Below are 14846 nucleotides of genomic sequence, written 5' to 3' on the forward strand. Positions count from 1 at the left end.
AGTTTCAGCACTTCTGGAGAACAACAGGCTGCAGCTTTAAGGATGATCTCACACAAGCGAGTCAGGAGAGGGCGAGGCGGCCTTTTTTCAAGACTCCAGACTTTTTGGCTTCACTCCCAAGTTTAAATATGTCAACGTCTTGGATAGTGCAGAGAACGAAATTATGGCTATGCTGAGGTAACTCCTGACGTTTACAGTGCTAAGTGTAGTTGGAAAAGCTGAGGCACCTTCATCTTCTAGTAAATGGTGGGTGTTATCAGAACAGGTCCTCCGTGTTTAGTTGCATTTTAGTGTTACTCCCAGCAGTGCTCAGTTTTCCAAAGCAGGTCTTCCAGGATGAAAGTTACATTTCATCATCACTTGCCCAGGTTGGATTTCATTGTTCAGTGTCAGATTGGGGACATTTGGGCCCACCGGTGAACCTGAGCTCAAGGGCCCCACTACCACTAACCTTCCAATGGCCCATTTGTCTGTCTTGGACTGCATCCATATAGCTGCCCATGCACAATATAACTGGAAATTATACTATACTGAGCACATGCATCAGACAGTCAAAAGGGCTATTGAGAATCAGGTAAAGATGATGAAACAATGCTGTCAGGAATATAACAAGGTACATTGAGGGTGCAACAGCCCACAGGGGGGATACCATATATGATCAGAACAGCGGGAAGTGTGGACCCAGTTGTGTGTGGCAGTGCTTTAACTGTAGTTACATAATTGCATAATTTAACCCAATGCACAGTTCCAAAGATTGCATTTTTTTAACAGATCTTCTTTTTATAGATTTTGTTTTAACGGGTTACAGCAGCAGTGGTATCAACACATTCTTATGTACATCTTGTTACATAATATACTTCAAATATACAATATATTCATGGTAAGGTTAGCAGGTGGGTCTCCAGCTAGACGCCCCATTTCCTTTCAAACTTATCAGGCTGTCCCCGGGCTTCATAGGTCAATTTAATTAAGGGGAACATCTTGTTAACATAGACAAACCAAGTTGCTTTCTTAGGGGGAAGGGGGGGCACCCATTGCATTATTCTTGTTTTCTTTGCATAGAAAAGTAGGGATCTAGTTAAGACTTTAGTGTTGTTAGTAGGTATTACATCACCCATTAGGCCCAGGTCAGTAGGCATATTTCGTGAGCCTTCAGTGGGAATAATGCCAGGGTATCTATTATGTATATGGTAACTTTCTCCCAGTGCCTAGATATAATAGGGCATGTCCATACCCTATGCCAAAATGAATGATCTATCCGTATCTCCACCCCTTTTACATGCATGTGTGTGTGTGTGTGTGGGGGGGTATTTTCCCAATTTTGTAGCGTATGCAAAGATTGCATTTTAAAAGCTCCTCATGATCATTGCAAACCCATCCAATACCAGACTGACCATAGTGCTGGCTGTACTGTAATATACTCCTCTGTTAAATAGCAGCGGAGCTTGGCAAGAAGAAATATATTGCTCCAGGGCAGGATGGGTAATTTTCATTACTACTGCAACTACTGCAATATTCAAAACCAGATCCTACAAGTACAAAGAGCGCTGGCTAAAATGAAAAATCACCGTCGCTAAGCAGACGCGACGATTCGTTTTCCGAAGTTGCCCGTGTGCTTAGCACCGGCAATTTTTCATTTTAGCCAGCGCAAGAGTGAGGGAAGGTGTTCGGGGAGATTGGTCGCCGCAAAGACGAGTTGATTAGTCGCCAGGTGACTAAATCTCCCCAAAATGCTCAGTGTGTCCTTACCCTAAGAAAGGACAGGAAGCAAGAGTTTTATGAGGGAGGAATTTGAATTGACTTGGGTTTTAAAGACCATATACAGGTATGGGACCTGTTATCCAGAATGCTCGGGACCTGGGGTTTTCCGGATAAAGGACCTTTCCATAATTTGTATCTTCATAACCAAAAGTCCACCAGAAAATCACGTAGACAATAAACCCAATAGGCTTGTTTTACCTCTAATGAGGATTAATTATATCTTAGTTTGGGTCAAGTACTGTTTTCTTATTACAGAGAAAAGGGAAATCCTATTTTAGAATTTGGATTATTTTGATAAAATATAGTCTAAGGGAGACGCCCTTTCTGTAATTTGGAGCTTTCTGGATAACAGGTTACAGATCTCAAACCTGTATTTATATTCACAGGATCACTATCAGAAACCACTTATTCCACACAACTGCACAAATATGACAGTTTTTTTCTGACCTTCTGTCAAGTAATAAATATTGTGTTTCAAGGCACCAGAAGTAATGTTGGGCTTTATAACTGTACCTACTGTACCCATGAATGGCTGTATCTAGAACACACTTTAGTGCCCAGCAGAAGAGGAGTTGTGTCTGTGTGCAAGTGAGCTAAGGGTACTTTTCTGTACTTTGTAAGTGGTGCCTTTATTATTTGACATAGTGGGCCAAAGAGCTGATATAGCAAATGGCATAGTATATAAAAAATGTGTCATTCAAATGAGTCTATAGGCCACAAATCTTCCTTGTAGGTTTGCATATCTGATATAACCACCCTTGTCTGAGAAAAAAACAAGTAAAGAACAGATGAAATAAGAACCTGTTCAAGTCATGATAATAGCAGATGAAAGGTAAGGTAAAGACTTGGTGGTATAGGAAAGGGAGCCCCCATATAAGATATAATGGATCTGTCAAAGAATATCTGACACCCAACTGCTGCAGGAAGACAGAACGAAGAGAAACAGATGTTGAGAGATAGTGAAGGTAAACTTGATCATTTTAGAAATGATGCAGAATATGTAATTGATTATATTTAGAAAGCTTCTTATTTCAGCAGGATGAAGCATTTATTACATTTATTACATTTTAATTTTCAAGATAGTTCCCCTTTCAGCCTGGAGCCAGAGGATCAAACGGAGAAGATCCTTTGAACAGGAGTTGTACTAAAGAAGTTTGTGCACCAGGTATAATCTGCATACATCTCCATAAGGTAAATGTTTATACATATACAATGAGAATGATAAACTGGTAATATAACATTGTGTAAGACATATTGTATAATTTTAGACTAAGCAAATAATGTGATAATACCCCTAAGCAATCACATAACATTTCTCAGCAGTAAACATTAATTGGTATTTTAAAGGGAGGCCATTAACAAGTTTACAATGAAGTAAAATCCATAGGCCTGTGAGTTTTTGAACTTTTCTTTTGGTCTGGTTATTTCACCAACAATGGTGTTATCCCCTAGAATAGTGAGCAATTTGGAAGTAGTTGACCATTTCAAATACCTGGGTGTACACAAAGACCTTGGTAGTTACACTCACTTCTATCTTGACATGGTAGTACAAGTTCTAAAACGCAAGCTAGAGATTTGGCAGACCCTTCAGCTGTTGTTGCCAGACAGAGTAAATATTTTTTTAATTATTTTTTTTGCCAACATTTCTATATATGCTGCCTAATTCCCCGATCAGCCCTCAAAACACCTGGTTTAAACACATTGAGAAGTTAGTTAGAAACTTTCTATGGACGGGAGGCCATCCGAGAAGTTAGCCTTTAAGACACTCCGTGCCCCAACAAAGGACCTAAAACCGTACTTTATTGGCAGCCAGTTAGTCTTTGCTCACTGGTGGATCAACCCTAAACTAGACAACCCAAAAACCATTTTGGAATCAGCAGCAGTTGGGTCCTTTGAAGCTTGAGGCCCCTCTAGATAACACTTCCTATGCTCAAAGTGCCTCACTCCTTTCAAAAAGCTTTGAAAATGGCTTTAGGTAACACAGGTACTGTATGTGGTCCTTATGGACTCCTTTATGGGGAAACCCCAACCTGCCCCTTTTTCAGCAGATCCCTGACGTTGCTAGGCCAATCATGATACCAAACTTTAAAAGATATAGCCAAAGAAAGAGATTGTAAGTAGTGATGGGTGAATTTCTGCATTTCGCTATCTGCGATTTTTTTCGCTAAACTGTGGCAAAAATTCACAGCAGAAGAAATTAAAATATTTGCAATGAAAAAACATCTATCAACTAATGCAATTGGACAAGAAGTATCCATAAGAAAAAAAATGCCCATGAATGCATTTAATTGCACACGTGAAAAAATTTTGACGCCCATTGACTTCAATGTGTTTCGCAAATTTTTCGTCATGTCTGGAATTTTTTTGCAGTTTCACAAACTTGTCTGCAAAACGGGACAGATTCGCTCATCAATAATTGTAAGTTGTTTCCAATGCTTAGACAGGAATTTGGACTTTTCTCCAATATGATGTTTATGTATATACAGCTTAAGACTGCATTTCAAACACAATTTCCTTCCAGACCATGGCATCTTAAAAAACACAACTCTTGAAGTCTATCTACTTCAACTAGATCTGCGTTAACCACTCTCTATGTGATATACCTTGATTAAGGTGTTCATACGCAGGGCGATAAAAGCTGCTGAGAGTTAGCAGCTTATTGGCCCGTGTGTTGGGCCCCCCAACAGGCCGAAAGTCGGCCAGATGTTGATCGGGTAGGGTAAAAATAACGTTGGATCATGGACCACATCTGTTTGTTGATGTGGTCCTGAGATCCGACTGCCCGTCTTGCTTTCAATCTATTAAATTTCAAGCTCGATATCGCCCACCTTGAAGATTTCACCAAACGAGCGGATCTCTATGTATATGGCCACCTTAACACTAGCAGGCCCCAACCCAATAGAAAAAGTTAAGCAAAGATGGAAAAGGGATATCCCTTAACTGGAGGGTGATGTGTACTTCAGCAAGTGCAGAGCCGAGCCAAACTCAATTCAAACTATCTACTAGTCACCCACTGATGATAACATTTCTGCAGTGCAGGTATAGAGTAAATTGGACAGCCCTACCAGAATGTAGTCCCTAGACAGAGTTACTAAGTTCAAGGAAGATGAAAGGAATCCACATGGTAGGATAGTTTGAGCTGGCAATTCCCCTAGTGTTCAAGAAGCACCCAGTGATTACAAGCGCTGCCTGCCATCTAATAAGAAATAAAAACATAAGCAATAAGAATAATGTAAAATTGAAGCTTCAGTCAGTCTATTTGTTTTTATTTTTTGCCATTGTTGAGGTCGTGACCTCAACACTATGTAGGATTTTAAGCTGCAATGATTTTAAAAAAATTGAAACATTTTGTAGAATATGACCATCTATTTCAAGCTAAAAGTTTATTTAAAGTGCACTTCCCTTTAATGCGGTGTCTGTGCAGATCTAAAGAGAGGATTTAAACCCTCACCTTTAAGCATTAAATACATTGCTGTCCAAAGGCTGGTATAGTGATGTGTTATTTTTAAGCATGGTTAACACTGGTGCCTTGGGGATCTAGCTATACCAGCCAGGGTATCCTGTGCTTGTATTGGTTTTTTTCACTTACTCTAATTCCTCCTACACTGTAACATACAGTCAAGTAAATTGGCTTTTGACAAATTTGCCCATTGCATGTGTGAATGTGATAGAGGCCTTAGATTGTTAAACACATGGGCAGAGAATGATGTAAATGATGTTTAATCTCTTTAAAATTCTGCAAAATACATTGGCTCTATATAAATAGAGGAGAATTTTGCACTACAATTTCCTATGAATGTATAACTATTTGGGAGAACATATTGGCACGAGCTCTTCTGCTTATGGAGCTCACCTGAACAGGTTCTGCTACATTGATGGATGGGATATATACAAATATATAAAACTGTCATGAGAATTGTTTGCCTTGGGATACTTAGCAGTTGTTTATAAAATGATAAAATATCTTTTAGGCAAGGGAGTGTCCTTCTATCTTCTATTGGTTTCATTTCGTGAATGTCTCACGTGAGACAGGGTTTTGTCCTATACTGTGTGTGTACAAAGCCCTGGATGACATCTGACTTCTGTTTATCCACATTTAAGTACTAAAGCAATTGTATTATAGCTTATCCATTATCTGCTATGCAATTATAAATCCTGAAAGCATAATGGAACTTAACTGGCAGCATGGTGGCTCAGTAGGTAGCACTTTTGCCTTGCATTGCTGCGGTTGTGAGTTTTCTGGCTTGGACAATATTTGCAGAGAGTTTATGTTCTCCCTGTTTCTGACCTTAGATTATAAACTGCATTGGGGCGGGAAATAATGTAAAATTTCTGAAAAGCACCATGGAAATGTGTCTGTGCTATATATACAGTAAATATCTGGAATTAAATCAGCATAAGAGTTTTGATGTTCGCATTTAATAGCGGGCTACAAAGCTCCCAAACAGTGGTGGATTAATGTGATTTGAGACCCCGAGGCGTGCCCCAGAGGTTGAACTGGATCCTGCGTACCATAGTTGCATGCATGCCTGACCTGCAAGCGTCTATAAGCCTATACATTAATCCATCCATGCATCCAAAATTCTTTGGGTTTAAAGGGGTTGTATGATGCAGAGCGTGATATTCTGAGACAATTTGCGATTGGTTTTCATTTTTTATTATTTGTGGCTTTTGAGTTATTTATCTTTTTATTCAGCAGCTCTCCAGCTGCAATTTCCAGAGTGTGAATGCAGAGCCCCGATATATCAGCTTGTGTATGCCCAGTATACCCACCCCCCCCATCCGATGCTGGGTAAATACGACCCTAGTAACCAGAAAGCTGCTGACTAATTGCAAATTGTCTCAAAATATCAATGTCTACATCATACTTAAAACAAAAATGTAAAGGCGAAATACCTCTTTAAAGACAAGTCTTTCACGTGCTGCCTGTGCCTAGTTTTAAGTATGACAAATGGTTAAAAATACGCATCTCACACATTTGGTTTAGAGTAGTGCATCACCTTCCTGGTAGATGAAGAGAAGCAGCTAAAGACTTGCAGTTGTACTCTGCTAGCTATGAAGTGTTGATGATGGGCCCCATTGGGAGTGCATCCTTGGTACATTTCGGCAGGCCTTTGCATTGCACCAGCAGTACATTGCAATAATGGGTTTTGTTCTCCATTCTCAAGTAGCAAAGTACTGTATCATTACTACAGAGGAATGCCAATATGTTAGAAACAGAGATTCATTTGTTTGAAAAGGACTTTATGGGAGATGGCATTCCTGTATTTTAGGACTTCCTGGATAATGTATCCCAGAAATAAAGACAAAAGTAATATATAATTCTCAACCAGCATGTTTACCTACTGTAAGGCACACAGGCATTGTGACGGTTGCTGCCATCCAGGGGAGAACCAAGCATTCTTTAGTTCTGTTACCCATCCATGTGCTTCATATACACAGATTTTTGATTCAGTATTAGTGGCAGTGGGAAAACCTCTTCTCAACCCCTTTTTTTTTTTTTCTTCTAAGGATGACAGTGGTGCTCAAAAATGTCCTGTGCCACATTCCTCCCCAAACCACTGAGCTTTCATAAAAGGAGGCAATAAAAATAGAAGAGCTCTTTTGTTCCTTAAATACCGTATCTGAAGTTTTCTTGCTAATATTACACTTTAATGTTCATCCAAAGTGTTGCCCAAATAGGTTTGCAATCATTTTAAATGAAACTTCTTTGGCTATCCTAAAGATTGATCAGTATCTGAATACTGCATGATTAAGAAAGTGTTTAGGTTGCACAGTATGTATATTGATCTGAAACCATTACAGTGGAAAATCCCTCAATGCACATAGTGAAGTGAACAATAATTATTAGAGGAAGTCAAACAAAAATAAAAATCCCAGTCTGATGGCGGGGGAAGAATGGGTGGAAAATAAGTGTAATCACTTGTTCTGCAGTCAGGCTGGCTGATTTCTGGAAGGAAGTGCTTCTAAGTGCTTAAGTTTGGTTTAAGGTATAGTATCATTTCCATTACAGCAGCTTGCAAAAGCTAATCCACTCCTCTGAGGGTCAATATTGATTCAGGACCCAACTCCCAGGCTCATACCAACTTAACTGCAGTAAACAGACATTTTGTAGAAGACGCATTAGTGATTGGACTCTCTGGGAGTTGCCCAAAATGGAAAATTAAAAAGGAGAGGGCCTCAATTAAAAAAATAAGCAATACACAGATAAGAAGCAATACATAGGGTAATAAGATAACTAAAACAGCCTCACAGAGAATGGCTAGATCAGAAAAAGGATCAGCCAGATAGCATTTTAACATTCACAAAAACAGCAGACAATTGGGGCAATTCAAATACACAGCCACTTTGTGAACCTTTATGTCCTCTAATTAGAACACAGCAGATAAAAACCATTCCATTGACAATGCAGAAATACAACTATTGACTCGTGTACAAAATGAAAGCCCCCCAGTTCTGGTTGTTAGGGTGCCAGTTACCCTAGAAACCAGAGTAGTTTTAATAGCAGACAAAAGATACAGTACATACAGTTTGTGCTAAACAGGTTTATAAAAATTGTCTCATCTGCTACATACAGAGACAGAATTAAAAGGAAAATATAGAAAAATAGTGTGCATTTTGTATTCTCCACCAAGAGTACTGATGTAGAATAATGCAGATATTAAGCGTTTGTGGCACCAAAGGGTTTTCTACAAGATCTTGATACATACCTTCCAACTATCCCGTTTTTCGCAGATCAGTCCCAATTTTAACAGCTCAACCCATAGTCCCAGATTGTTACTGAACTGCCCCGACTTTCTCTTTGCATCTTTTTCTGGCTATTGAGTGCAGGAGATCAATGTTTTTAAAACTTAATTGGCTTTTGACAGAGAGCCCAGAATATGTGTTAGGTGCACTTAGATACATTTGTTACTATTTAAGATAAGCAGGTCTCTTGGGGAAACCGTGACTTGCAGCTTAAAGGGCAATTCACCTTCATTAGCAAAACTGTAATAACACATAAAACCTGACCGTAAAACCCCTAGAAATGTGTTCAAACTTTCCATAACCTGCCAAATTTCATAAAATGGACATGATAATTAGGGGGTATGGTCATAAAATGAAAAAAGCGTTTTGTCTCCCTTTTTACTTTCAAAATGAGAATTATGCATTCACATAGCTTCATTATAACATTACTTTTGATGGGGCGCACTATGAAAAGACAGAAATGTAGCATATATAGCACCTGTGAATTGGTAAACTGTACTACAGCCACATGCCCAGCAAGGGAGGCACAAAAAAACACTTTGTGACCATAATCACAGGAAAATTTGAAAAAAGGCATTCCCTGCTATTACTTGCAGCAAAGGCTCCTAACCTTTGCAATTCTATCCTTGAAATCCTGCTTACAAACACTCCCTTAATCTCTAAAGAAAATACTAATTCTACCCTTTGAAGCACTAGAAAATTATTTATTTTAGTCTAGTATTGGGTATTGGCCAGTGCCCAAACCTTGTGCACTTTTGGTTCCCAGTTTGTGCCTGTATGTTATGTAATCACTTATACTTGTCAGCTCTACGGGACAGGACCTCCTTCCTACTGTCTCTTACCACATGGCACTTAATCTGTGTTTTTATACTTGTCCTGCCTGTGTGTACTTTTTATATTGTATATTTTAGATACAGCGCTGCATAAACTATAAAGTTATACATACATAGTATGAACGCTAGTCTATTGTTTCATAGTAATTTAGGAAAAAAAGCCATTAAACTTAATTTTGGCTAAATAAAACCTGCATAACTTCTAGTTTTTTTAAGTGATGAGGTACCTCCAAGAACCAATTTCTAAAAATATGTAATTCTTTTCAAGGTGAATAGTCACTTTTTTGAAATAGTTATGTTAGTGTACCTCCTCTACATTCCACACAGCCTGGAATTTGATAGTATTCAATAAGATTTAAAACAGGATTTTTGTACTCACCGTTAAATCTGTTTCTCTGTAGTCGAAAGGGGGACACAGGGACCGATGGGGTTAAGCTCCATCCTCCAGGAGGCAGGACACTTGAAGTAATTAAAGTGGGCGTGCCAGGTTAGGCTTAACCCCACACACTGTACTCAGACGTACCAGCGAAGAGCTCTGACTACGTCAAGGCTGTGGATCCGGTGTTCCTTGTCGTTCTTAGGTTCCAGACAGAGGGAGGGAACGATAATCTCCTGATTCAGATGGAACTCCGAAACAACCTTCGGCAGGAAATGCGGGAGTGTGCGTAGAACAGCCTTGTCTTTGTGAAAGATGAGATATGGAGAGTCGCAAGACAGAGCGCTAAGTTCAGATACTCGTCTAGTAGAGGATATTGCCATCAGAAAGACCACTTTCCACGTCATCCATGCATCGGAAATTGAACCCAGGGGTTCAAAGGGAGGATCAAGTAGGGCTTCCAGCACCAGATTGAGATCCCATCCAGCTGTAGGCGGTCGGAATGGGGGTGCCACGTGAGCGACTCCCTGTAGAAAAGTGCGAATCGTCTCCTCAGTAGCTAGGCGCTTTTGAAATAGGATAGATTGTGATGAGCTATTGTGATGAGCTATGGGCCCTTGCTGCAGAAGGTCTGGCCTGCCGTCCAGCCGGACCGGTGGTGCCACGGACAGCTCTTGAAGATCAGAGAACCAGGTTCTTCGCGGCCAGAAGGGAGCTATTACGATTACTGTGGCTCTGGACTGCTTGATCTTCTTGAGCACCCGAGGGAGCATTGGAAGTGGAGGGAAGACATAAGCCAGCTTGAACTGCCAGTGTTGTGTCATGGCATCTACCCCTGCCGCTAGAGGGTCTCGGTAACGTGCAAAGAAGGTTGGAACTTTTCGATTTCGTCTCGACGCCATGAGATCTATGCTTGGTCTTCCCCAGATTGACACTAGTTGATCGAAAGCCTCCGGGTGAAGCTCCCACTCCCCGGAATCGAGTTGATTTCGACTGAGGAAGTCCGCCTTTGTATTGGCCACACCTGGTATGTGAATGGCTGATAGTCTGACAGAGTTCTGCTCTGCCCACTGCAGAATCTCTCTGGCTTCTGCCAGAGCTTTTTGGCTCCGAGTCCCTCCCTGTCTGTTGATGTAGGCCACCGTGGTGACGTTGACGCTTTGGATGCGAACTGACTGTAGCCGTAGAAGGTGACTCCACTGACTGAGTGCCAACTTCACTGCCCTGAGTTCCAGAATGTTGATAGGAAGTCTGGACTCCGCGGGAGACCAGCGGCCCTGAGCAGAGTGGTTCTCCCAAGTTGCTCCCCAGCCCTGAAGGCTGGCATCCGTGGCCATCACCCTCCAATCCGGTGTCGCCCAAGATTGTCCTACTGCTAGGTTCTCGGGGGACAGCCACCACCGTAGAGCTTCTTTCGTCGCCGGAGATAACCGGACAGGTTGGTTCAACGATCCCCCCTTCCAGGTGGCAAGAATGCTGGACTGAAGAGGACGAAGATGTATCTGTGCGAAGGGGACAGCCTCGATGGCTGATACCATCGATCCGAGGACTTGCATTGCTCTGTGTACTGTGGACACCGGGCTGTCTATCAGAGACTGTACCTGACCCCTGATTCTGTTCTGTTTGACCAGAGGTAGACTCACGGTCTGCGTGAGGGTGTTGAATTCCAGCCCGAGAAAGGTCATGTGATGGCTCGGAGTCATGTTGGATTTGGACCAATATATGGTCCAGCCGAAGCTCTGGAGAAGTGAAATCGCCCTTTGGAGATCCACCTTGGCCTTCTCTACTGACCGGGCCTTGAGAAGTAGGTCGTCGAGATAAGGTGTCACCGAAATCCCTTGCAATCTCAGGGTGGCTGCCGACACCGCCATTAGTTTGGTGAAGACCCGCGGGACCGAGGACAGGCCAAACGGTAGTGCCACAAACTGGTAATGTCTGTTTTGAAAGGCAAAGCGGAGGTAGCGATGATGAGGAGGCCAAATGGAAACATGGAGGTAAGCATCCTTTATGTCCAGGGACATCATTAGTTGACCCTGTTCCATGCCACGAATTACTGATCTCAATGTCTCCATCTTGAAGCGCACAGAGCGGATGTACTTGTTCAGTCGCTTGAGGTCGAGAACTGGTCTGACCGTGCCGTCCTTCTTTGGGACTGTAAAAAGGTTGGAGTAGAACCCGGAGAATCTCTCCGGCTGAGGTACTGGTGTGATAACCCCCGATCTCTCCATCTTGTCTATGCACTCCAGAAAGGGCCTTTGTTTTAAGGGATTGGAGGGTACCCTGGACATAATGATTCTCCTGGGAGGCTGTGCCGCCAGGTCGAGATGGTAGCCCCCAGAGACGATCTCCTTGACCCAGGCATCTGAAGAGTGACGGATCCATTCCTCCCGGAATCGTAGTAATTTTCCGCCGATCTGTTCCAACGATTCCGGAGGGATTGCCCCGTCATGCCGACGTGGGCTTATCAGCTGATGGCTTGTTGTGAGGTCGATTACTCTTCCACGGGGGGCGGTTCTTGTTGCTGGTTTTGGAGCGAAAGTGGAATCTTTGTGGCGGACTACCCCGCCGCGCGAACCGGCCACTCTGGCCACGAAAAAATTTGCCCCGTCTGTTGGCTGATGATGCTCTACTTTTGGCTTGTGGAAGGAAGGTGCTTTTACCACCTGTCGCTTGTGAGATAATCTTCTCGAGTTCCTCGCCAAATAATCGTTGGCCCTTGTACGGAAGAGAAGTTAAGGACTTCTTGGAACTAATGTCCGCTGACCAATTCTTCAGCCAAAGCGTTCTGCGTGCTGCTATGGACAGAGCCGAAGTACGTGAAGTAAGCTGTGAGGCATCCAAGGAAGTATCACAAAGATAGCTTGATGCTTCCGCAATTGCTTGTGCAGAGGACAGAAAATCAGTTCAGGGAACACCACCTTGAATGTCCTTGACGAGTGACTCGGACCAAGCCTGAATGGCTCTTGAGACCCATGCTAAAGCCAAACAGGGCCGCAGTGTAGATCCTGCTGAGGAATATATTGCCCTTAAAAAACCTTCTAGTCTTTTGTCAGATGGGTCCTTGAATGCCGCTGCGTCAGTGACTGGCAGCGTGGTATATTTAGAAAGTCTTGACACTGGTGCGTCGACCACCGGGGGGGGGTTAGACCACTTATCAATAAGCTCTTTAGGAAAGGGATAGGACTTTGTGAATTTCTTAGTAGCTTGAAACTTCCTTTCAGGAGCATCCCACTCCTCTTGAATGATCCCTAGTAACTGATCATGTTCAGGAAAACAGACTGTAGATTTATGCTGTCTTTTGAAAAGAGATTTTGTCTCCCCTGTTTTCGACTTCGGTGAAATGTTAAGTACATCGAGTACCCCTTTAATAATACCCTCAACATCATGAAGGCTATCCTTTTCCCTTGCCTCATCTTGTTCTTCTTGCTCATCATCAGAAGAAGCAATAGATGCCGGTATTTCTCCCTCTGACTGGGAAGAACCTTGTTCAACAGAGGAATCCTCAGAAAAATTGTGAGTAACAGGATCCGCTTTTTCGTCATCAGGACGTTTGCGTTTACCACCGGATTTGTGGTGAAATTTAGCCAGCGCCTTTCCTAAATTATCAGCAATGGCTGGCAATCCCTGAAGTGAAGCCAGTGACTGTGACAACTGTACTGCCCATAATGGCGGGAGTGGGTCTGTTGCTGGCCCATGAGAGAATTCCTGAGAAGTGCCTTGCACTGTATCTTCAGCTTGTGTTTCTGGTGGGGCCCCAGAGACCATAGCTGCCCCCTGCCCCATGGTGCAAGTTCTGCAAAGCGACTCACCCTGTGCCCCCTGAAATTTTTGTTGACACTTAGCACACACAAAAAAATTCACCTGTGCTGTGGGGACTCGTCCCCCCGCCCTGCTGAATAGCCCCCCTGGCCTACCTTCTGCCATCCTATGTAGAGGGTGTGGGGTAGCCAACCTGTGCCGTCACCAGACAAGACGCTGTGCTGTGTAGTGCTGCTGAACCGCGGGAAAAACCCAAAATGTAGTAGAGCATGGCGCAGTCTGTGAGGTGAACGGCAAGAGGGGGCGGCGGGGGTTGGGGGGGTCAACGGAGACAGAGTCATGCAGAATCCAGCAGACATAGTGAACATACATTATATAACATATATATGTAGTCACTTACCCCCCCCCCCTCACACCGGCCAGACCCTCTGTGCTAGAATTAGAACAGGCATACGTCTGGGTGGTCTGTATAGCCCACAGGCTAGAGTTATGACCCCGGTGGATGTCCTCGCGTAGGGGGCTAACCATATAAAGTCAGGTAATCCTGCCTTAGGTGTCACCCCTGGTGTCAGTCACAGACTGACCGTAGATTTCTCTCAGAGGTAGAGATGTCCATCCTCCAGGTAGCAGGACACTTAAAAAACTGAAGTCTGAGTACAGTGTGTGGGGTTAAGCCTAACCTGGCACGCCCACTTTAATTACTTCAAGTGTCCTGCCTCCTGGAGGATGGAGCTTAACCCCATCGGTCCCTGTGTCCCCCTAAAGACGACAGAGAAATCTGTTTGGCTGTAGATGAAAGGGCGACACCGGGAACGATGGGTTTAAAGAACTAAAGCTCAATTAAAGAAGTAGCTAGAAATGTTGTACATTATGTTTTGGACTTCTGTACCAGCCCCAGACAACCACAGCCCTTTAGCAGTAAAGATGTCTACAAAGATGCCCCAGTAGCTCCCCATCTGCTTTTCTGCCGATTCACTGCACATGCTCTGTGATGCTGTCACTTACTGAGCTTAGGGACTGACAAAATATACTGTACATATACAGTTTGGGAACCCCATAACAAAAAAAAAACCAGTGGTATGTCTTTTTACTTCCCAGGGACATCAGAGTACTGGGGTGCTTTTTGAACAAAGTTTAGTGAAGCAGTATTCAGTTGTATGAAATGAAAAAAGATGGCATGTAATTTTGCTAATTTGAATGCATGCAACTGCTCAACACAGATTACAGGCAACACCAAATTGGTTGTATTAGCTTGTTAAAGGAGAATTCAACCCAGTAATAAAAAAAACCCTGTATCCCCCATAGAACCCTCCCCCCCCCAGGGAAATGCCCCAAACTTTATACTTACACCTCGGCGCAGATGCAGGCAG

Source organism: Xenopus laevis, chromosome 1S (genome assembly GCF_017654675.1).
Source record: "Xenopus laevis strain J_2021 chromosome 1S, Xenopus_laevis_v10.1, whole genome shotgun sequence".
In the NCBI taxonomy this organism is placed as follows: Eukaryota; Metazoa; Chordata; class Amphibia; order Anura; family Pipidae; genus Xenopus; species Xenopus laevis.